This window comes from Mustela lutreola, chromosome 1 (genome assembly GCF_030435805.1).
Source record: "Mustela lutreola isolate mMusLut2 chromosome 1, mMusLut2.pri, whole genome shotgun sequence".
In the NCBI taxonomy this organism is placed as follows: domain Eukaryota; kingdom Metazoa; phylum Chordata; class Mammalia; order Carnivora; family Mustelidae; genus Mustela; species Mustela lutreola.
This window is the reverse complement of record NC_081290.1, coordinates 45353906-45378739: the sequence shown is the minus strand read 5'-3', so window position 1 is coordinate 45378739 and position 24834 is coordinate 45353906. Positions and strand designations below refer to the sequence as shown.

The window sequence follows — 24834 nt, the reverse complement described above, 5'->3', positions numbered from 1 at the left end:
GCAATTTGTCCTTTTCAGATAATGGAAGAATGTATCAAATCTTCACTTATTTTCCAAACATTAAAAAAAATAAACAAAAATTAAAAAAAAAAATTCAAGTCTGGTAAGTCATGAAGACCCAACACCCATAGCTCTCCTCCTCAGACATCCACTTCTGCAGGGGCACAATATGTTTGCTAACTTTAAAATGCTTACTCTTTAAAAACAGATCGTTTTTACACAGCTGTACAAAATTCTTAAGGTTTCTTTGGCAATGGAGTATAATGGAATTTTACAACTATATAAAAATTGTCTTTGTTCAAAGAACAGTATTTTACTGTGTGTACATAGTTGACCGACAAAATTCTCTACCACACAGCATTCTAATTAACTGATGAAATAAGGTACCTCTACAGGGATATTATAGGATTTCCAGAAAGAAAGAAAGGAAGGAAGAAAGAAAGAAAGAGAGAGAGAGAGAGAGAGAGAGAAAGAGAAAGAGGAGAGGAGAGGAGAGGAGGGAGTGAGGGAGGAAAGAAGGAAGGAAGGAAAGATGGAAGGAAGGGACACACACATGCGCACACAAACTTCTATAGCTCAAAACACAGTATCATGGCCTATCTGCAGGTACCTTACAATAATTGGCAAATACAATTTAGTGATAAGAAAATCCTTTCAGTGATGAAAAAATACTTCTAAGTCCCACTGAAGTACTGCTGTAGTTTAACTATACATAAGAAATTGCTAAACTCTCGCTATTCCAAATATATTTAATGCTCATTTTTCAAGATAAGCCTAACCAACCCCCTGAAAAGTAACTGCATTGTATCTTTGAAGTTAAGCAGAAAAACAAATACACACACAGTACTGGTGACAAATATACAGCAGAGTTTCTTCATTCTTTTCAAAGACTGAAACCAATTCTCAGGACCAGGAAGACTAGAAATTCACCTATTTTCAAAGATTTGTTTGTAGACTACGCAGCAACTTTGTTGTCTTTTCTGTATCAAAATCTGAAAACTCCTTGTCCCACCCAAGAATTCCTCTGAACACACCATGAAATCCCCAGAGGTGGTGATGCTCCCACCTCTGCCACCACCACGCTCTTGGCCACAAGGAAACCAAGACCTCCTCTGCCTCTGTAGTCCCTGTAGTTATGGTTTGGACAAAGTGTAATTCCAAAGATTTTGGCATTTAATCTTCTTTCTTCAGCTCCAGTTGGTCTCTGTTCCCTATTATCATCACAAGAAATATTATCAAAGAAGGATTTGTTTTTGTCATAATAGTAATTAGGTCCAAGTAGATCTCCTTCATCTGCATTTCCTTCACTGTTTTTGGTGAGTATCAACTTCTAAGTCTTTTATCTTCACCATTTATAGGGTTCTCCTACTCCTCAAGTTTATCTACTTTGAACTCAAGTTTATAAGGAAACTATCAATTTCCTCCTTATTAAAATGTGCATTCACACTTTCAAGGTAAAAATGTTTCTCAAATTTCATTAGACTGTCTTGAACACCACATTGGCCCTGCCACCTTGACAACCCAACACTCTCTCTTTGGAACCAAAAGAGCACCTGGAACTATTTGTTTGTTACTGTCATTTTGGGTTTGTTCATTTTCTGGTCTTGAAATTTTGTGTGTTTCAGTGCACCTGTGCTCTTGATTTTCTGTTGCTTTTTGGCTGACAGATAGTAAAGGCCTGATTGATATGGGGTCATTCTCCCAACAGGTGCTGGAGCAGGTAAGTGAGCAGAGGTGGTCTGTATTGCTTGTTTCATGGTTGGGCTTTTTCTCAAAGGTCCTAACTGAGGGCTTGAACAACCTTGATACAGGTGTGTTTTTAGACACTGTGCATCGTGGATAAAGGCAGAACCAACTGCTACATTGGGATACACTACCACTATTTGATGTTTCTTGTCCAAAGAATGTCAAAGAGCTTTCAGCAACATCGATAGCACTGAACTGCTGCCCAACTAATGAACTTCAAATGAATTGACTGTGCTTTGACATCCTGCAGAGAAGTCCATAGGGACCCAATGCCTAGAATGAAGAAATAGATGAGCTTAGTGGAAACAATGATAGCTAAGTCTGGCTCGACGAACATTGTGGGTTTAGTGACTCATAAACAGTGAGGTCTTTAATATCACTCCCATGGAATATGATGTATTCAAAGACTTCATCTGGAGGTGGGATTGGACGAATTGTTGGTCTGTCTTTCTGACCAAAGACATAAATTTGGTGAGGGCAACACTGGACATCAATGGTGCAGAGGATGCCCTTGCAGCAGATCTCCACCTTCAAGATAAGGCTCATCTTACTGCCTATATAAGGAACATCCCCACTTGTGGTATCATTGTCACTGTTACCTGCTCAGAGAGGCTGCTCACACTCCTGTTGAAGCTCTTCAAGCCTGCTAGCTCTGTCGGTACCGGCCCCAGGCTCCTCTATATGTAGACTTCTTCTTTTTCTTTCTTTCTTTTTTTTTTTTTTTTAAGATTTCTTTATTTATTTCAGAGAGGAACCTTGTGAGTGGTGGAAGGAAGGGCAGAGGGAGAGAAAGAACCCTTGAGCAGACTGTCCTCTGACTATGGAGCCTGATGTGAGGCTCCATCCCAGGATCCAGAGATCATGACCTGAGCAAAATTTAAGATCTGCGGCTTAAGTGACTGAGCACTCAAGCTCCCTTATCTGTGGATTTTTAATGTGTTTCTTTGTATAGCTTTTTTAGTGTTTTTTGTAGGTATTGTACACATATTATATACATGTATTTATATATATAATATAAAATACATAATATGTGTAATGAATAAATTATCAAAGTGTACTAATACTCTAATTTTGCCAGCTGGAATGAATATATAAATCTTCCTTCCTTTACTTAAATTTATCTTCCTCTGTTTATAATATAGTTGTGTTAAGTATTTCCTCTACATGCACTTAGAAACACATCAGTGTCATAATTTTTGCTTCAATGTTAAATGTAATTTATAGAACTTGAGAAAAAGAAAATCTGTTGTATGTATCCCTACTTTTGCCTATCATGTTTTTTTTTTCTGCCTTACTGATATTTCTGATATTTCAAGCCCTCTCTCTCTTTCTTCCTTTCTCTCTTTCCTTCTTTTCTTTTCCAGTTAGAGAATTTTCTGTAGCTATTCTTTTAGAGGACTTCTGTTTGTAATACATTCATTTAGTTTGTCCTAATGTGTTAATTTCTTGATTTCTTCTCCATTCTTGAAAGATATTTTTGCTTGGTATAGGATTCTGGGTTGGCAATCTTTTCTAAGTTCCTCCCCCCCCACCCCCCCCAGCTCTGGAAAAATTATGTGTCACTTCATTTTTGTTCTCCAAAAAATTATGTTCTCTATAGTTTCTGAAGTCATTTAATATTTATTTATTTATTTATTTACCAGCAGATAAGGATTTGCTTCTCTTACTACTTTCAAGGTGGTTGGTTCGTTTTAGTCTTGATTTTCAGAAGTTTTACTACTATATCTTCTTTGAGTTTATCTTTTTCAAATTTGCTTTTGTTGAATCTGTAAGTTTATATATTCTGTCAAACTTGGGAAGTTTTTGCCATTACTTCTCTGAGTATTTCTTAGAGGCACCTTTTCTTCCCTCTCCTTCCAGGACTCTGATGATGCAAATGTTTCCACTTTCATGATAGCCCCAAAGATCCCTGAGACTCTGTTCATTCTGCTGTTGAACTTATTTATTTATTCATTTTCATTTCTATTCTTTTATTTTCCCGTTCTAAAATTTCTATTTGGTTCTTATATATAATTTCTATGTCTTTTTTTACTTTGTTTTTGCTTTAATTTGTTTCAAATACTGGCCCATTGAAGCATTTTAATGATGACTGCTTTAAAAGCTCTGTCAGATAATTCTAGTATCTCTGTCATTTCTGTGTTGACATCTACTGATTCATTCAATTTGAGTTTTACCTGGTTCTTGATATGATGAGTGAGTTTCATTGAAACCTGGTTACTTTCAGTTTTATGTTAACAGAATATGGATCCTATTTAAATCATCTGTATTAGATAGCATATACTGACAGAATGTATGTCGGAAGAAGAAGAGGAGGTTTCATAGTATTATTTTCAGGAGGAGATAGCAGTTCATTTTTTCCACTTTCCTTCATTCACACCTAGTGAAGGGGTGAACTTGCTGTTGCTTAGTCAATGTGGAGATTCTTACTCCCCAGTAGAGCTCTACTGTTATCTCCCTAGAGAGGTAAGAATAATTCACTACTATTCTCCCTGACATTGCCTCATCACTACTGGAGCTTGTGAGAGTCTTCATTCTCTTCTGAGAACTATAGTGGCTAAAGTATAAGGCACCTCATTACCTCCAGCTAGGGATTGAAATCTAGGTTTGCCCACATGAACTTCACTAACACTGAGGTAGAAGTAGGGAGGAGGGCTCATTATAGCTTGAAGAGTATGAAAGTCTAAGCTGACCCTTCAGCCTTTGCTACCTGACTTCTATGGGGCCACAGTTTCTTTTCTGTGATATCTGACTTCAGTAGAGCAGTTTCCAACTTAAAATTTTCAGTCTTACTTGGTTGCGTATTTCCTGGTCCTTTGTCTAGAGAGGGAAGGCTCTTGTGGGGCTTTAATGTCCATGTCCATTGATAGTTTTGGGTAGAAAGTTTTTTCAGTTCCATGTTGGGAACATATGAGGCAAAAAACAAACCCAGGAAATTCACAATTAAATTATTCCTTGGGTCTCAAAACCTTTAGCCATCTGTCTTTTCTCCCTCCTTCAGAGTCTTCTTATGTTTGCTTTAATATGGAATTGTTTGGATTATACATTTTGTTATATTTATTATATGGCAATATGTACCTCTGGCACAGACATCACTTGTGTCCCATGTCGTGTAATCTCAGCTCACATTTTACATCATCTCTTGCTTCAGCAAGCAGCTTCCTGCAGTTGTAACTTACAGTGCTTTGACTCACTACTCCATGCAACTTTCTCTTCATTCCCTGGACTTCTGTCATAACCTGTCCAGCATTCAGTCATGTTTGTCTTGGAAGTGTGAGACATTTTATGTAACAATCCTTGAACATGGATGATAGAGATCAAAGGATAAATTCTCTCCTCTCCCAGGCCTCTGTGGATCATTCTTTTTTTTTTTTTTAATATTTTATTTATTTATTTGACAAACAGAGATCACAAGTAGGCAGAGATCAGGCAGAGATAGGAGGAAGTAGGCTCCCGCTGAGCAGAGAGCCCAATGTGGGGCTCGATCCCAGGACCCTGGGATCATGACTGAGCCGAAGGCAGAGGCTTTAACCCACTGAGCCACCCAGGCGCCCCTCTGTGGATCATTCTAAGGCACATCTAGACAGATCCTCAAAAGATCCAGCAAGATGGAATCTCAGAGGCCTCCTGTTTAACCAACTGGAGAATACACCTCAGTATTGGCCTTTCCTAATTCCTGTTTTACAGTTCCTCATCTCTAAATTCTGTTTCTGGAACACCTACCAAATAAACCCTTGGCTCAGATTCTGATTACCAGCAGCAACCTAGTGTAAGATATATGTTTTACAGAAAAAAAAAAAAAAATAGAGCAATATCATGTTTGACCTATGGAAAGCAGTTGAGAGCATAAATCACTTCTGCTAACTTGTAAATCAATGGTTATTTAAAATCCTACCTGATATCAGAATGGACATATTAATCCAGAACATAAAATAATAGTAAAGCATTTTATAGAAATAGGGCAATAAGTTTTTTAGGTGGAAAAGTAGGAATTAAATTGGTAAGCATAGTGAATATATAGAATAATAATGTCAAGTGTTCTAAGTTCAGATTCAGAACAATAAGGAAGAAAACACAATTGAACTGAAGAATCCTTCAATAAATTTGGGAAAGCTGCAGAGAAGGAGGAAATCACATAAACTGTTTATATTAAAAAACATATCAGATATGAGTGTCTGCGTGGCTCAGTTGTTTAAGCAACTGCCTTCAGCTCAGGTCATGATCCTGAAGTCCTGGTATCCAGTCCCAGTTTGGATTATCTGCTCAGGAGGGAGCCTACGTCTCCCTCTGCCCTTTCCCCTCTCATGCTCTCTCTCTCCCATTCTTGCTCTGTCTCTCAAATAAATAAATAAAATCTTAAAAAAAAAAGATATCAGATAATGACAAGTCATATTATATGTTACTATGGTACTAAAACAAATAGATACAATATGGATTTCAATATGTAGCCTTTTAAATGGAATTCCCAGGACACAGTGAAAACCTTACATACTCTACACTGACAAACTGAGAAACTCCTTATTGATGAGAATACTGAGGGATTTAAACAATAAATGCTTAACACATTTCATGTATTATTTTTATCCCAAACATTGTTGAGGCAAAATTTTGTACTTTTTATCAAAAAACACAATTATTGTTAAATCAAATACTTGTTATAGTAATTGCAATTTGAGAACCTGTCAAAGCTCTACATTGTTCTATTAGAGTAAAAAATTTTAATTTGTAAAATCCTTTGCTTAAGGCACAATGTTACTTTTTAAAGAGATAATTGTAGAAAGGCAAATAGCATTTCTAAGATGCTTCCCCCCATTGTCCCTTCAGTAAGGTTCATTACAAATGAAAATACTAAGAAAATGGGCTGTCAAAGCTTCACTGAAACAATACCCAATTTTGAAGTATTGTCTCTGTATGTGTACTTATATTGTTAAGTCTCCAAAGTACAAAACTATTTTCTAATCTACTATATATGGCAGAAATATAAGTGCTTTTCCTTTTTTATCATTTAAAATAAGTTTAAAAATAAAATTCCCTAGGACATTAGAAATAATTGTATGGGTATGGATTTTTTTTTTCACTAAGTTATTATAAAAGAGTATATTGGATAGGATAACTGATTTTTATGTGAATAGAAATGGTAAGGAGTAACAAATTTAGAAACTATGTTTAAAAGGATAAAAAAGCAAAAGCAAAAGGTGATATCAGGTATTTCTCTATTTTAGTTATCTACTTCTTCCATAATTTCTTTCTTTTTATACTGTAAATCAAAAGAGTTTATATAAGAGACATAATACCCACAGCTGGGTTTTGAACTTTTGGTACCTCACAAATTCCACATAGTGTCAGCTTTCACCTGTGTGTGGTGAGAATGGGTGTTGTACCAGCTGATTATACATTTCTGTTCTCTCTGATTATATTGATTTTACATTTGTGTTTACTTTGAGAAAATATAACTTTCCATCTAAATTCATTGGTTGTAAAATAATCTCTTTGAGGAAAAAACAGTTACATAACAAAGATTTGTGAATACCTGGTACTCAAATCAGTATACCTGGACACTCTATCTTTCTTATTGGAAGCTGGCAATCACTGTTCTACTAAATCATCTCGAGGAACATCTTCCTGAAAATGTATACTTTAATTGGAGGTTTTCATTCCTCATGTTATAGTGTCTGTTAGCTTTAGACATAAGGCATCATAAGACACACATTTTGGTTGAGTTTTGTGAATGTGGAGAATCTTCTAGACAAGTATGTGGGAGCCCATACAGGAAAGGGGAAAACTAGGGATTGGATATCTTGGATGTGTCAGACCCCTGGTAAACCTGAACCTATGGGGATGATAATCTGACCAGGTACAGTACTCAGAGAACTCAGCAGCTTGTCAGTAATTGACTGAGTTACCTCAATTTTTGTTTCTTGTCTCTTCTATGTTCTTACCTTTTAGCAAGGTATGGATCAGTTTTTTGTTTGCCTGTTTAACATTTAAAAGCCATTGTTAATTTTGTTCCATTAAATATATAGGCTCTAAAATAATTGTGATTTTTTTTTAAACTCAAATGCAAAGAATTTGTTTGCAGCATTTATTATTTATTATTTATTTTTAACTTCAGCACCATAGCTGTCCAAAGTAGTACACAGGAGATCAACACTTGTAAGACGTGAGAAACTTTGCACCCTAAGATGTATCTTATAATTACCCTATGTTAGAGGATTCAGGTTGCTGCATTCAATTTTCATAACATATATGGATTAATGTAATGTTTTTTATTTTGTTATTGGTCAACTTCAAAGATTTATTCACAAACATGTGTACTATAATATGAAGCCCAAGAACCCACTCATTCACCTTGAAGAGAAAACAGGTACCTCTTTTATATTTTCAGTCATTTTTTGTTTTATTTATCACCTGATTACAACTACACAAATAGTACTATATTTTCAGAAGATGCTTGGTCATGAACATTTTTAATACTTAAATGTATACCACATATATAAGTTTTGTTATGTATGTGCGAAACAAAAGATTTTTGTTAAAGCTATACTACATAGAAATTAATCATAGTAAAAATTAGAAATTTTGTTAGAAACTTTATTTTTAGATTTAATACTGATGAAGTCCCAGAACCTAAGTCAGTTTCGGTGGGGTGAGGAGGTTCGGAGCTGACGACTAAAGAAAGAATTCTTAAGACGTCATTGGTGCAAAATGGTGGTTTATTAAAGCACGGGGACAGGACCCGTGGGCAGGAAGAGCTGCTGCCCTGGGTTGTGAGGGTAGGCATGTTATATACCCCACGGTTGGGGGAAGGTGAGGGGAAGGGATGGGAGGTTTCAACAGAGTTTTCACATGTTAAGGAGAGCCTACAAGGTGCGGGGGGGGGGGGGTTCTTGCCCTTATGGCTTGATCAATGTCGTCTTTAGGTCAGGCATTAACATCAAGATAATTGGGAGATTCTTGGTGGGTATTATGATCCTGCTATCATATAAATTCCCTTCTACCTCAGTCTCCTCCAGTTTATGATGGGAGGGAGACATTAGGGCTTCAGGAACCGAGAGTTATTTGCCTCTGGAAATTTGTGCTATTGATAAGGTAACCTCCCTGTTTAGGTCTCTAGATCATCTGTAGAGCAAGGGAGATTCCTGTTCTGCAGGATTGCGATCCCTGCAAGTTAACTATTTCTCGTTTTATGGCAGTCAGGGGTGCCTGAGGAATGCTACACATATGGAGGGGAGCGGGTGAAGAGGGGGTGCAAGGCGCCAGCTTTTGCTCTGTCCTCAGCCAGCCTCCTGCTCCCTCATCAATACTATGAATTAATTTCATAATATATAAATATTATCAAGACACTTTTTAGGTCTCAGATATGGAAGTCACCTTTGAGTATTTACTAAATGGTTAATAACCGTTTTTTAAATAAACCATTAATCACAAATAATAACATAAAAAACTATACATGTACCCACTATCAAACTTACCAAATAAAACACTATTGATAATTAAAAATCACTAAGAAAGGGTGCCTGAGTGGTTCGGTTGATAAGAGCACGTGATCCTTAATTTTGGGGTTGTGAGTTAAAGCCCCTTTTTGGGTATAGAGATTATTTTTTTTAAATCTTCAAAAAAACCCTATGTATATTTTTCTCATCACATTTCTCTTTGTACCTCATAGGTGTTACCACAGCCTTTAATTCTGTGTTTAGCATTCCCTTGATTAAAATAATATATATATTTTACTATCATATATTTAGCCCTTAAAATTCTGCTATTCAGTTTTGCATGGTTTTTATATTTATGTAAATGGTATCATGCTAAGGTAGTCTTCTGTGACTTCCTTTTTCCCCATTCAAACTTACTATTATGAGTTCATCTACTTGATTCATATAGTTAAAGTCAATTCAGCTTAATTGCTAAATATGCATTAAATGTATCCATTATCTGGCTGATTATATTTAAGCCACTTAAATATTTTTCTCATTAACAAGAGTTCACTATAAATAATTCCTATATGCACTTCTCAATGCACATACAATGATTTTCCTGAATTTGTTAAATTTATATAAATTGAATTTGAATTGCTTCTTTGAAACGAAAAACAAGGCAAGATGGCTACTTAACTACTTCCTATTCACAATTTTACTGGGGACTCTAATTGTGGCAATAAGGCAAGAAAAAAAAAATCATAAAGATCAGAAAGGAAGAAACAAAACTCTCTATATGCAGATGTGTGTACATGGGAAATTCCAAAGACTTTACAAAGCAGATACTGGAACTTAGTATTGAATTTAGCAAGACCAGAATATATAAAGCTAATATAAAATCATCAATTACATTTTAATATACCCACAAACAATAACTGGAAATGATATTTTTAAAAATCTTACTTTGGGTAATATCAGAAATGTAAAATACTTAGGAAAAAATTCTATAAAAACAAATCTAAGATCATTTTTCTGAATATTACAAATATTTCTAAAAGAAAAAGAATAGACAAATGACAATGTATATCAAGTTCACTGGGCAAAAGACTTACTGTTATTATGATAACAATTCTTCCAAACTGGTCGGTTATAAAGTCAACTCATACCAACCAAAATTACATCAGGATATTTTTTAAAGGAAATTGGTAAGATGATTCTAAAATTTAGAAAGCACTTAGACTTACTAAGGTAATTTTTTTAAAAAAGATTTTATTTATTTGAAAGACAGAGATCACAAGAAGGCAGAGACACAGGCAGAGAGTGAGGAAGGGAAGCAGGCTCCCAGCTGAGCAGAGAGCCTGATGTGGGGCTTGATCCCAGGACTCTGGGATCATGACCTGAGCCGAAGGCAGAGGCTTTAACCTGCTGAGCCAGCCAGACCAATACCACTGAGCCCCAATACCAAGGTAAATTTAAGAAGAATCACGTTGTTGGACTTACAGTACTTGATTTCATGATTTACTATAAAGCTACCCCAATTAAAACAGTTAGGTATTGGCAAAAACATAGCAATAAGGTAGCTCATTGGACAGAACAGAGACTTTTGACAATGATTCGAAGACAATGAAGGGAAGGAAAAGAAAATCTATTTTATTATTATAACTAGATCAAATTGGCATATATATATAAAAAAAAAACAGAAAACACCAACATTAGTTATTATACTATGCCATGCAAAACAATTAACTCAAAATGTATCACAGTCCTAAATACAAAACCTAATACCTAAGGCATTAAATTCTAAAACAAAGCACTGGAAAAAATCTTTGCAACCTCAAGACAAGATCAAGATCAGGTGTGCTCAGGATGGTATGGCCAGAGACACTTTGCAACTTTAAGATAGGCAAATATTTCTTAGAATAAAAAAAAAGAACAAAATAATACAAGAAAAAAAAGAACGAACTGGGTATCACCAAAATTAAAATCTTTTTCTCTTCAAAACACATCATTAAGAAAATAAAGGTGATAAGACAGAGTGAGGGAGAAAAGATTCATAGCACGTATGAGACAAAGAACTTATGTACAAAATATATAAATAGTTTTCAAAATTCAATAAGAAGACATACAATGTAATAAAAATAAGCAAAATATTTTATTAGATTCTTCACAGAAGAGGAATACAAATAGCCAGTGAGAACATGAAAAGATGATTGAAAGCATTGGTCATCAAAGAAATTCAAAAACCACAATGAGACACTACTACATATCTATTAAAATGGCTCAAAGTTAAAAATCCAGAACATAACAAGTGTTGACAAGGATGGAGGAAAATGACCCCTCTCATACACTGCTAAAGGGAAGATGAAAGTGTACAACCATATTGGAAAATCCTTGATGGTTTTTCACAACTTGAACACATCCTACCATATGATTGAGACAACTGACTCATAGATATTTAGCCAAGAGAAACAAAAGCGTATATCTAAACTAAACACAGAGTATACAAAAAAGTTTATAACAACTTCATTTGTAATAGCTCAAAACTATATATAATCCAATTATCCACAAATTATATATTCTTACAATGAGATACTTTTTGGCAATTATAAAAATAACTATTAATACACAGCAACACAGATGAGTCTTAAAATTATTTTGCTGAGGAAAAGAAACAAGCAAAAAGAATATATACTATATAAACAATTTATATACATTTAGAGAAAAGGCAGACTCATTTAGAATGACCAAAAGCAATTTAGTTATTATGTGCAGACACAGATGAAGGAAGGAAAGGGATTAGAAAAGAATGTTAAGGGGTTGCCTGGGTGGCTCAGTGGGTGGCTCAGTGGGTTAAGCCTCTGCCTTCCGCTCAGGTCATGATCTCAAGGTCCTGGGAAGGAACCCAGCATCTGGCTCTCTGCTCAGCAGGGGGCTTGCTTTCCCCTTTGCTCTCTGCCTGTCTCTCTATTTTGTGTTCTCTCTCTTCCTGTCAAAATAAATAAATAAAATCTTAAAAAAAAAAAAAAGGAAAAGAGCATTAAGAACTTTCTTGGGCAGGGACGCCTGGGTGGCTCAGTTGGTTAAGCAGCTGCCTTCGGCTCAGGTCATGATCCCAGGGTCCTGGGATCGAGTCCCACATCGGGCTCCTTGCCCTCTGCAGGGAGCCTGCTTCTCCCTCTGACTCTGCCTGCCATTCTGTCTGCCTGTGCTCGCTCTCGCTCACTCTCTCTCTGACAAATAAATAAATAAAATCTTTAAAAAAAAAAAAGAACTTTCTTGGGTATGTTTTTGTCTACATAGTCAAAAAAATTAAGAGCACTTATGCAATTATCTAGACAATTACCATTAAATTCTTTTGTAATGAGGAAGTGATTAAAAATGTTATCAAATAGAAGTAAAGAGTTTGCTTCAAAAAAAAAAAAAAAACTGTCTTGGGGTAATAGAAATATTTGCTTCCCTGATTGTTGTGATGGCTTCACAAGGATGTACATCTTTTAAAATAAACCAATTATTATAATTATCTGTTGTATTTCAAGTACCTTTAGGAAAGTCATTAAAATAAAGAAGTCTGATACCCATGAAGATGACATGGTAGTCATGAATCTTCTTAAATTATGAAATCTTTATGAAGATTTCATGAAGTCTTCATTCCTTTTATTGTACCAGATTCATATTTTTAATCCACAACTAAAATATACCATACATATAACACTGGATTATATTTATGAGTTTTCCTATATTTTCCTCATGTTTTCCTTGTACAGCTAGTTGATAGTGGATAATTGACTTAATAATATATTACTTATCTACTCACTGATGACTTATAAGGCACCTACTTTATACCAGTGTTCTATACACTGAGGCACAGAAGAAAATAATGTTCCATTCTGATAAAAAGAGATACAAAATCAATCAATCAGGATATTCCAAAGTGAATTATGTAAAACAGAATAAAGTAATGTAAAGTATGTAAAATTGTTGAGTGAATGAGTAAATATAAACCTGTTTTGAAAGTCTGAACTGTATGTTTATCTATTGCTTTCAACTTAAAGTAATAGAAAACCTAACTAATAGTAAAGAAAAGAGTGTTTACTTTTATCATAATATGTGAAAATGTGAAAACTGGAGTGAAGCACTTACTATCCTTGTTTCAGTGACTCAATGTTTTATCTGTCATCCAGGCTCCTTCTGTCTTTCACCTTTACTGGCCTTATTGCATTTGATTTGTTCCCATTCTTGTCGCCTCATTGTTGTGACATAGCTGCTGTAGTATCCGGCTTTTAGAGTTGGGCTTAAAATGATCAATATGTAATTTTTCTGTCTCTCGCTCAACTCTGAAACAGTGGATAGATAGCTGCAGAAATCAGGCCAAGTTTAAAATTTCATATTTGTTTCTGAAAATCCTCATTTAGGGACACCTCTTAGCACTGGGACTAAACAGATTCTCTAAAAAGCACTTGTTCAATTAGATACACAAGCATGTGCTGGAACCAGCACAGCTAGACTTTCTGAGGCCTCTCTTTGAAGGATAGATGGTACTGTGGGATATTTACCATCTGAATGAGCAAAGAAAACCTTTGCTCTGAAGACAAATGCTCCCTGGGTTAGGCTAGGAATGTTTCTTTTCTCAGTCTCTCTTTCCTTCTTGGAAAGGTACACAAGAAGCAGCCAGAGGATGGAAACTGTCTCCACATTGAGTAAGAACCAGGAGAATTATCTATAGAGTATTGGAAACAAAGGGAGAGTAGATATCCACCTTTATTTGGGATAATTGACTTAATAATATATTACTTATCTACTCACTGATGACTTATAAGGCACCTACTTTATACCAGTGTTCTATACACTGAGGCACAGAAGAAAATAATGTTCCATTCTGATAAAAAGAGATACAAAATCAATCAATCAGGATATTCCAAAGTGAATTAAGTCTTTTTATCTGCTTTGTATGAAGACTAGAAATATAATGTGGTGATATCTCAAAAGTCTATAATCAAAATAACAATAAATCTGAACTGAAACAAAAAGGCTTTGACACTTTGGGCATATTGCAAGCCTCTCTGTAATGTTCTGTGAATTGCGGGTATTTTCAAAAGAGATACTATGTATTTATGCATTATCTATCTGTGTATCTATCTACCTACCTATCTAGTTAATCTATCATTTATCTATCATTAAATAGATCCCCAAAATATATATTATATACTCTGAATTGTGATACAAAAGAATGTGCTGATGACAAAATTACCCTAACTCTAACCAATTTGGGGTTCAAAATTCTGTGAACAAGTAGTCTTGGTATTGTTCTGTGACAAAAGGCTAACCCTCACCACCAAACCAACTGCCTTGAAAATTCTGAATCTGAGTCAAAGTGATAACAAAATGGAAAGATCTATATCATCTCCGGCACTAGACAAATAAAGGAAATATTAAAGGCAGGTAGATGACACTTAAAACTAAATAGAGGTCTCTAGGTATTTTTCAAAATAAATCATTTAACATTCATTTTTATCTATAATTTACTTATTTTTTTATTAATTTTTTATTTTTTATAAACATATATTTTTATCCCCAGGGGTACATGTCTGTGAATTACCAGGTTTACACACTTCACAGCACTCACCAAAGCACATACCCTCCCCAATGTCCATAATCCCACCCCCTTCTCCCAAACCCCCTCCCCCCAGCAACCCTCAGTTTGTTTTGTGAGATTAAGAGTCACTTATGGTTTGTCTCCCTCCCAATCCCATCTTGTTTCATTGATTCTTCTCCTACCCACTTAAGCCCCCATGTTGCATCACCACTTCCTCATATCAGGGAGATCATATGATAGTTGTCTTTCTCTGCTTGACTTATTTCGCTAAGCATGATACGCTCTAGTTCCATCCATGTTGTCGCAAATGGCAAGATTTCATTTCTTTTGATGGCTGCATAGTATTCCATTGTGTATATATACCACATCTTCTTGATCCATTCATCTGTTGATGGACATCTAGGTTCTTTCCATAGTTTGGCTATTGTGGACATTGCTGCTATAAACATTCGGGTGCATGTGTCCCTTTGGATCACTACATTTGTATCTTTAGGGTAAATACCCAATAGTGCAATTGCTGGGTCATAGGGCAGTTCTATTTTCAACATTTTGAGGAACCTCCATGCTGTTTTCCAGAGTGGCTGCACCAGCTTGCATTCCCACCAACAGTGTAGGAGGGTTCCCCTTTCTCCGCATCCTCGCCAGCATCTGTCATTTCCTGACTTGTTGATTTTAGCCATTCTGATTGGTGTGAGGTGATATCTCATTGTGGTTTTGATTTGTATTTCCCTGATGCTGAGTGATATGGAGCACTTTTTCATGTGTCTGTTGGCCATCTGGATGTCTTCTTTGCAGAAATGTCTGTTCATGTCCTCTGCCCATTTCTTGATTGGATTATTTGTTCTTTGGGTGTTGAGTTTGCTAAGTTCTTTATAGATTCTGGACATTAGTCCTTTATCTGATATGTCGTTTGCAAATATCTTCTCCCATTCTGTCAGTTGTCTTTTGATTTTGTTAACTGTTTCCTTTGCTGTGCAAAAGCTTTTGATCTTGATGAAATCCCAATAGTTCATTTTTGCCCTTGCTTCCCTTGCCTTTTGCGTTGTTCCTAGGAAGATGTTGCTGCGGCAGAGGTCGAAGAGGTTGCTGCCCGTGTTCTCCTCAAGGATTTTGATGGATTCCTTTCGCACATTGAGGTCCTTCATCCATTTTGAGTCTATTTTTGTGTGTGGTGTAAGGAAATGGTCCAATTTCATTTTTCTGCATGTGGCTGTCCAATTTTCCCAGCACCATTTATTGAAGAGGCTGTCTTTTTTCCATTGGACATTCTTTCCTGCTTTGTCGAAGATTAGTTGACCATAGATTTGAGGGTCTATTTCTGGGCTCTCTATTCTGTTCCATTGATCTATGTTTCTGTTTTTGTGCCAGTACCATGCTGTCTTGATGATGACAGCTTTGTAATAAAGCTTGAAGTCCGGAATTGTGATGCCACCAACGTTGGCTTTCTTTTTCAATATCCCTTTGGCTATTCGAGGTCTTTTCTGGTTCCATATAAATTTTAGCATTATTTGTTCCATTTCTTTGAAAAAGATGGATGGTACTTTGATAGGAATTGCATTAAATGTGTAGATTGCTTTAGGTAGCATAGACATTTTCACAATATTTATTCTTCCAATCCAGGAGCATGGAACATTTTTCCATTTCTTTGTGTCTTCCTCAATTTCTTTCATGAGTACTTTATAGTTTTCTGAGTATAGATTCTGTGTCTCTTTGGTTAGGTTTATTCCTAGGTATCTTATGGTTTTGGATGCAATTGTAAATGGGATTGACTCCTTAATTCTCTTTCTTCTGTCTTGCTGTTGGTGTAGAGAAATGCAACTGATTTCTGTGCATTGATTTTATATCCTGACACTTTACTGAATTCCTGTATAAGTTCTAGCAGTTTTGGAGTGGAGTCTTTTGGGTTTTCCACATATAGTATCATATCATCTGCGAAGAGTGATAATTTGACTTCTTCTTTGCCGATTTGGATGCCTTTAATTTCCTTTTGTTGTCTGATTGCTGAGGCTAGGACCTCTAGTACTATGTTGAATAGCAGTGGTGATAATGGACATCCTTGCCGTGTTCCTGACCTTAGCGGAAAAGCTTTCAGTTTTTCTCCATTGAGAATGATATTTGCGGTGGGTTATTCATAGATGGCTTTGATGATATTGAGGTATGTGCCCTCTATCCCTACACTTTGAAGAGTTTTGATCAGGAAGGGATGCTGTACTTTGTCAAATGCTTTTTCAGCATCTATTGAGAGTATCATAGGTTCTTGTTCTTTCTTTTATTGATGTGTTGTATCACATTGACTGATTTGCGGATGTTGAACCAACCTTGCAGCCCTGGAATAAATCCCACTTGGTCGTGGTGAATAATCTTTTTAATGTACTGTTGAATCCTATTGGCTAGTATTTTGTTGAGTATTTTCGCATCTGTGTTCATCAAGGATATCGGTCTATACGTCTCTTTTTTGGTGGGATCCTTGTCTGGTTTTGGGATCAAGGTGATGCTGGCCTCATAAAATGAGTTTGGAAGTTTTCCTTCCATTTCTATTTTTTGGAACAGTTTCAGGAGAACAGGAATTAGTTCTTCTTTAAATGTTTGGTAGAATTCCCCCGGAAAGCCGTCTGGCCCTGGGCTTTTGTTTGTTTGGAGATTTTTAATGACTGTTTCAATCTCCTTACTGGTTATGGGTCTGTTCAGGCTTTCTATTTCTTCCTGGTTCAGTTGTGGTAGTTTATATGTTTTTAGGAATGCATCCATTTCTTCCAGATTGTCAAATTTATTGCCGTAGAGTTGCTCATAGTATGTTCTTATAATAGTTTGTATTTCTTTGGTGTTAGTTGTGATCTCTCCTCTTTCATTCATGATTTTATTTATTTGGGTCCTTTCTTTTTTCTTTTTGATAAGTCGGGCCAGGGTTTTATCAATTTTATTAATTCTTTCAAAGAACCAGCTCCTAGTTTCGTTGATTTGTTCTATTGTTTTTTTGGTTTCTATTTCATTGATTTCTGCTCTGATCTTTATGATTTCTCTTCTCCTGCTGGGCTTAGGGTTTCTTTCTTGTTCTTTCTACAGTTCCTTTAGGTGTAGGGTTAGGTTATGTACCTGAGACCTTTCTTGTTTCTTGAGAAAGGCTTGTACCACTATATATTTTCCTCTCAGGACTGCCTTTTTGTGTCCCACAGATTTTGAACCGTTGTATTTTCATTGTCATTTGTTTCCATGATATTTTTCAATTCTTCTTTTATTTCCCGGTTGACCCATTCATTCTTTAGAAGGATGCTGTTTAGTCTCCATGTATTTGGGTTCTTTTCAAACTTCCTTTTGTGGTTGAGTTCTAGCTTTAGAGCATTGTGGTCTGAAAATATGCAGGGAATGATCCCAATCTTTTGATACCGGTTGAGTCCTGATTTAGGACCAAGAATGTGATCTATTCTGGAGAATGTTCCATGTGCACTAGAGAAGAATGTGTATTCTGTTGCTTTGGGATGAAATATTCTGAATAGATCTGTGATGTCCATCTGGTCCAGTGTGTCGTTTAAGGCCTTTATTTCCTTGCTGATCTTTTGCTTGGATGACCTGTCCATTTCAGTGAGGGGAGTGTTAAAGTCCCCTACTATTATTGTATTATTGTTGATGTGTTTCTTTGATTTTGTTATTAATTAGTTTATATAGTTGGCTGCTCCCACGTTGGGGGCATAGATATTTAAAATTGTTAGATCTTCTTGTTGGACAGACCCTTTGAGTATGATATAGTGTCCTTCCTCATCTCTTATTATAGTCTTTGGCTTAAAATCTAATTGATCTGATATAAGGATTGCCACTCCTGCTTTCTTCTGATGTCCATTAGCATGGTAAATTCTTTTCCACCCCCTCACTTTAAATCTGGAGGTGTCTTCGGGCTTAAAATGAGTTTCTTGGAGGCAACATATAGATGGGTTTTGTTTTTTTATCCATTCTGATACCCTGTGTCTTTTGACGGGGGCATTTAGCCCATTGACATTCAGGGTAACTATTGAGAGATATGAATTTAGTGCCATTGTATTGACTGTAAGGTGACTGTTACTGTATGTGGTCTCTGTTCCTTTCTGATCTACCACTTGTAGGCTCTCTCTTTGCTTAGAGGACCCCTTTCAATATTTCCTGTAGAGCTGGTTTGGTATTTGCAAATTCTTTCAGTTTTTGTTTGTCCTGGAAGCTTTTAATCTCTCCTTCTATTTTCAATGATAGCCTAGCTGGATATAGTATTCTTGGCTGCATGTTTTTCTTGTTTAGTGCTCTGAAAATATCATGCCAGCTCTTTCTGGCCTGCCAGGTCTCTGTGGATAAGTCAGCTGCCAATCTAATATTTTTACCATTGTATGTTACAGACTTCTTTTCCCGGGCTGCTTTCAGGATTTTCTCTTTGTCACTGAGACTTGTAAATTTTACTATTAGGTGACGGGGTGTCGGCCTATTCTTATTGATTTTGAGGGGCGTTCTCTGAACCTCCTGAATTTTGATGCTCATTCCCTTTGCCATATTGGGGAAATTCTCCCCAATAATTCTTTCCAGTATACCTTCTGCTCCCCTCTCTCTTTCTTCTTCTTCTGGAATCCCAATTATTCTAATGTTGTTTCGTCTTATGGTGTCACTTATCTCTCGAATTCTCCCCTCGTGGTCCAGTAGCTGTTTGTCCCTCTTTTGCTCAGCTTCTTTATTCTCTGTCATTTGGTCTTCTATATCACTAATTCTTTCTTCTGCCTCATTTATCCTAGCAGTTAGAGCCTCCATTTTTTATTGCACCTCATTAATAGCTTTTTTGATTTCAACTTGGTTAGATTTTAGTTCTTTTATTTCTCCAGAAAGGGCTTTTATATCTCTCGAGAGGGTTTCTCTAATATCTTCCATGCCTTTTTGAGCCCGGCTAGAACCTTGAGAATTGTCATTCTGAACTCTAGATCTGACATATTACCAATGTCTGTATTGATTAGGTCCCTAGCCTTCGGTACTGCCTCTTGTTCTTTTTTTTGTGTTGAATTTTTACGTCTTGTCATTTTGTCCAGATAAGAGTAAATGAAGGGGCAAGTAAAATACTAAAAGGGTGGCAACAACCCCAGGAAAATATGCTTTAACCAAATTAGAAGAGATCCAAAATCATGAGTGGGGAGAAAGGGGATAAAAAGAGGTTCAAAAAGGAAGAAAGAAAAAAAAAAGAAAAAAGAAAAAAAAAAAAAGAAAAGTAAAGAATTTTTTAAAAAAAGAAAACACCTAAGAAAAATGTAAAAAAGAAAAAATATATATATTAGATAAACTAGTAAAAAATCGTTAAAAAAGAAAAAGGTAACAGTTTAAAAAAAAAATTTACCCGAAGGCGAGAATAAAAAAAAAAAAAAAATGAAAAAGAAAAAATTAAGTTAACTGCAAGACTAAAAAAAAATCACAGGAAAAAAGCCATGAGTTCCGTGCTTGGCTTTCTCCTCCTCTGGAATTCTGCTGCTCTCCTTGGTATTGAAACCGCACTCCTTGGTAGGTGAACTTGGTCTCGGCTGGATTTCTTGTTGATCTTCTGGGGGAGGGGCCTGTTGTAGTGATTCTCAAGTGTCTTTGCCCCAGGCGGAATTACACCGCCCTTACCCGGGGCCGGGGTGAGTAATCTGCTCGGGTTTGCTTTCAGGAGCTTTTGTTCCCTGAGCGCTTTCCGTAGAGTTCCGGAGGACGGGAATACAAATGGCGGCCTCCTGCTCTCCGGCCCGGAGGAGCCGAGAGCCCAGGGCCCCACTCCTCAGTGCTCCCTCAGAGAACAGCGCCCAGTAACTCCCGTCTGCCTGACCTCCGGCTGCGCTCGGAGCTCATCGAGCCTGCGACCGGTTCAAGGTAACACCGAGCTGTGAGCTTACTGTCGGCTCTGTCTCTGTAGCCGGCTTTCCCGTTCCAATAGCCGCAAGCTCTGCGACACTCAGACACCCCCGATCCTTCTGTGACCCTGCGGGACCTGAGGCCACGCTGACCCCGCGTGGGCTTCGCCCCGGTTTAGCCTCTGGAGCGATGTCCCTCAGCGGAACAGACTTTTAAAAGTCCTGATTTTGTGCGCGGTTGCTCCGCCGCTTGCTGGGAGCCGGCCCCTCCCCCCGTGGTCTATCTTCCCGTCGCTTTGGATTCACTTCTCCGCCGGTCCTACCTTTCAGAAAGTGGTTGTTTTTCTGTTTCCAGAATTGCTGTTCTTCTTCTCTTCGATCTGCCGATGGATTTTCAGGTGTTTGCAATCTTTAGATAAGCTATCTAGCTGATCTCCAGCTAGCTGAAGCAGTCTCAGCTTGCTACTTCTCCGCCATCTTGACTCCTCCCCCCATTTTTATCTATAATTTAAAAGAAGAAAATTGTTTGCCTTAGAGAATGCTACAGTACTAAACAAAGTTTTAAAATAAAACTACCTTATTAAAATTGCAATAATCTGCCAATGACATAGCCTAAAAGAGTTAGGCTTTGTTCATCTTCTGTATCCATTGTGCCCTCTTCTCTCCATAACACTAAACTTTAGTGTAGAAAGTGCCATTTGGTTTTTACTATTGTATATCTAAAACACAAAAACACATCCAAAGAATTAAAGCTGATAAACTCATATGTAATACTGAGTAAAATGTTTTCCTTAAAATTATATGTGATGGTTAAGGATATGCTTGAACATATGCATTGATTAGTCTGCGTCCTCCAAGAAGCCCATTCCAACATGAGGGTAGATACACAAGAGAATTATTCATTTATATTTATTTATTTAAATTTTTAAAAAATTTTATTTATTTATTTGAAAGAGAGAGATCACAAGTAGGCAGAGAGGCAGGCAGAGAGAGAGGAAGGGAAGCAAGCTCCCTGCTGAGCAGAGAGCCTGATGCGGGACTCGATCCCAGGACCCTGAGATCATGACCTGAGCCAAAGACAGTGGCTTAACCTACTGAGCCACCCAGGCACCCCTACACAAGAAATTTATTAAGAGAACAGCCTGTGAAGGCAAATGAGGAGAGATTCTGAGGAGGATGGAAGAAACTTCAGACCATGATCCAGTTTTTTTCACTTAAGAAAGTGAGGGAAAAGGAAGACAAAATGATCTTTGAAAGCCATGCAATTCTGAAAATGTTTTGGCAAGGCTGACAGAGTCCTTGAGCTAAAATTGCCATGTTGCTCAGTATGTGGACTCAAAGAGTCTGATTTGCCTAGAAGTAGAACGTGATATCTTTAGAACTGGTGAAGGCCAACAGGTGCCATGCTTGCTTGTCAGTTCTGGGACATGCATTATGTCTTACTTTGGAGAGAATATACTATGATTATGGAGAGAATAAATATAATTTGTTTTATACTTTGGAGAGAATATCACTGAACACACCATCCCCAGAAATGTCTTTGGTGCCAGAACAGTCAGGTTCACGAATATTTGTAATTACAATGTCCCACCCTCAGAAACACATGTATCTTTTCAAGACCTCCGGTACACTAGCAGAACTTTCTTGTTCTGCCCAATACAAATAAACTCATTGCCATGCTTGGTCAGTGTAATTGTCTCTGGGTTATCCAGTACATCCAGATCTCTTCAGACTAAATGATAAAAGTGGGCAGGAGAGCTGATAGCCCTGAGATAAACAATGTCACACATGAATGCAACCTGTTTGATGACTGAAGCTGAAAACATAGTTAACAAATCAGCAGCCACCTACCATGTTTCTGAGAACTTATTAATCTACTCTAGCACTGACACTGGATCAACCACAACTGCTGTGACTGAGACCACTACTTGGTTCAGCCTGAAGTCCTCTACCATCAGTCTCTCAGACCCAGCCTCAGACCGAGAAGGATGACATCTCCTCAACCCCCTATAGGTCAAGACCCTTTACCTGCCCCTCTAGTCTTGCTGGTTAATTGTGGCCTCCTGGCTTCTGGATATGAAGTAGTAACCAGACTTCTATTACTTCAAGGTTCTGTCCTTTCACTGGACATTAAGAATCCCAGTTCTGTGCCCATGGGTCCTGTACCTGTGGCCATGGGGTCATGTATGACTGACAAAGTCTTTAGCAATACTAGATAGAAAACCTGCATAAGAGATACGCTATAATTATAGATATCCTAAAACTGGCTGTGTCATTAACTCATGACAGTAATGACAGTATTGGGCATATATATTTTAGAAATGCTTTCTTTAAAAAAAAAAAAACTCTAGCTATAAAAATCACAACTATTTAAATTTTCCTTTGATTTTAGTGAAAATATTAATTATATAGGAGAAATCTCTTATAAAATTCAAAGTTCTCAGAAAAGTGACCTAGGAAGATATCATCTAGAACAAATGTGGCTAACATGAAACTACTGAAAGTTCTAAACAGATGGATATTTTGTATTATAATAATTTTATATTTATCTTAATGTAAATTAGAAAAATATAATTATCACTTCAAACCTATGATTGCATGGATATTAAATATACATTTTTAAGTAAAAATGCTTAAATATTTTAAAAAACACACTATTGACATTATATAATTACACATTTGGTAAAATTTAATTCTTAAATCTTAATTTTAATTAATTAATTAAGGTAACAAATAAAAATCTAAGGTAGGTAACAATACAAGTACAAAATTGCTAAAGTTGAACAAATGATTAACCTATGATTCAGTAATTCTGTTTCCAGTTATATATGTCCCTTCTATTAAAAAATTGCTTCTTATTTCACTAAAATGTACTAAAAAATGTTACTAGCAACCTCGGGATAATGAAAATCTGAAAATAGCTCAGATGGTATATGCACACAATGGGATATAACACCGCAGTGAACAAGAACAAAGTATTGTCACTCGTGGATGATTTTCACAGACATATTGTTGAACAGAAGAAGACAGACACACAAAAAAGGACATACTGACTGATTCCATTTACATAAAGTTCAAAAGCAGGCAAAACTAAGTTATGGTGTCAGAAGTTAAGAGAGGGGTAAGGAATATGGACTCAGTGGGGAAACCAGGGAACCCTCTGGGACTGGAAATCTATACTTTGATCTGAGTGGTAGTTACAGGGGTCCATGCATATTAAAAATTCATTGAGCTGTACACTGAAGATTTGGAAACTTTTACTGTATAAAGTTATATTTCAATAAAGTTTACTTTATTACTTAAACAGAAATCTATGGTGGTGGTTATAATTCTAATACTAGTAATAATGAATTAGTTGTCAATCAAGGGGGGGGAGGAACAAGTCAATCTAAGTTCTCATTTTATGAATAATAAAACTGAGGCTCACGTAAGTTTAGGTGACTTGCCTAAGTGCATGTCACAAGTTAGGGAAAAAATTCAAATTAAAGTTCCTGTCTTTTTACTCCCCCCATCTCCCAATGTTATTTCATGATAGAAATTTTCCTTCAGTCATGTTGTACCACATATTTAGATCCCTCCAAAAACAACAGAATAGGGAGTCACAGACAAACCTGGTTTTTGGTATTTGTTTTAAAGAGAAAGATGGCAAATGTCAAATTTTGTGTCTTACATCACTGAACAAGAACAACAAAGCTCAATAAGTCTTGCATTTAAACTGCTGAGTTTGTCTATTTGAAAGGGTACTGGCCAGTGATGAATTGCACACATGTTAAAGGAAAGAAGTATTTAAGGGAGGCCAAAAATATGGAAGCCCCGAAATATGCTCCCTGGAAAATATGGAAGAATTCATTCCTTTTCTGTTACAGTGTTATACTTGGCTGAATTGGCTTCAAATTTAACCTCACTCTCCTTGGATTTGCATAAGTACTGTTTCAACTGTTTTATTCTAAAAATCCAGATTTGCTATTTTATAAGAGCAAGTTCTTATTTAAACATAATTAGAGAGTGTGCTGGAAACAGCCTCAAGCTGTAGAAGTCCAGCATGTCGTGAATGTCCGGCATCAAAGAAATTCTATAAGGCAGTTACTCTGATGTGCTATCTAATAGGAATAAAATTGGCAAACAGAAAAAAAAAAAAAAATTGGTGACCTCCAAGGACAAAGGAAGAATGAAGAAAAAATATTGAGCATATTGGATTCACTTTCTTTTCACATGTAACAGAAGGACTCTGAACATTTAGAAGCACTAAGATTACTTC

The 24834-nt window shown here is 36.5% G+C and overlaps 1 pseudogene; it reads right to left on the bottom strand.

Annotated features, from left to right (window-relative positions):
• Positions 1 to 955: 955 nt before the first annotated feature.
• LOC131809651 (protein LSM14 homolog A-like) lies at positions 956 to 5001 on the bottom strand (annotated as a pseudogene).
• Between the last annotated feature and the right edge of the window lie 19833 nt (positions 5002 to 24834).